At 35.5% G+C, this 684-nt stretch overlaps 1 protein-coding gene across 1 annotated transcript in view; it reads right to left on the bottom strand.

Annotated features, from left to right (window-relative positions):
* Positions 1-684, bottom strand: part of LOC106882486 (CUGBP Elav-like family member 3) — a 650,826-nt gene that overhangs the window by 615,788 nt on the left and 34,354 nt on the right. The window lies entirely within an intron of this gene.

Genomic DNA, 684 nt, shown 5'->3' with positions numbered 1-684 from the left:
ATCACACCACGCACACCACACCAATACCCTCACATCACACCACGCACACACTACAACTGACCAACTACTTTCTCCCTTTCTCCCTTCCCCCATTTTCACACTACATACGTCAAGATCACCAGCAGTCTACCTCCCACACACAGCCCCTCGTTCCCGATCGCCGTTTGTTGTCTCCCCCTTTCTTGGCTCTCCTGAAATAGGAATTTCTGGCTTCCGGTCAGTCATTGTTATGATCGGCCATTATTATGATTGACCGTTGACTGAACACTGTTCGGTTTTTTTTCTCCGTGTTTTTCTCCTTGTCTCCGTATTCTTTCTGTTGAAGAGCGTAGCTCGAAACGTCAAAGACTTTCCGTATTCCTGAGCGTCATACTAATATATACTTTTGTTATTTACACCACCTGTCCTCGTCTGTTGTTATTTTTTGTATATTCTCCCATATATATATATATATATATATATATATATATATGTATGACAGTATGTGTATACGTATGTATGTGTGTGTGTATATATTAGTATACATATATATATGTATATATATATGCACAGTATATATATGTGTATATGTGTATGAATATATATGTGTATGTATGTATATATACATATATATATATCTGTATATATATGTATATATATATGCACAGTATATATATGTGTATATGTGTATGAATATATATGTGT

The sequence above is a fragment of the Octopus bimaculoides genome, chromosome 8, assembly GCF_001194135.2.
Source record: "Octopus bimaculoides isolate UCB-OBI-ISO-001 chromosome 8, ASM119413v2, whole genome shotgun sequence".
NCBI lineage: Eukaryota > Metazoa > Mollusca > Cephalopoda > Octopoda > Octopodidae > Octopus > Octopus bimaculoides.
This window is presented reverse-complemented; position numbering and strand designations above follow the sequence as displayed.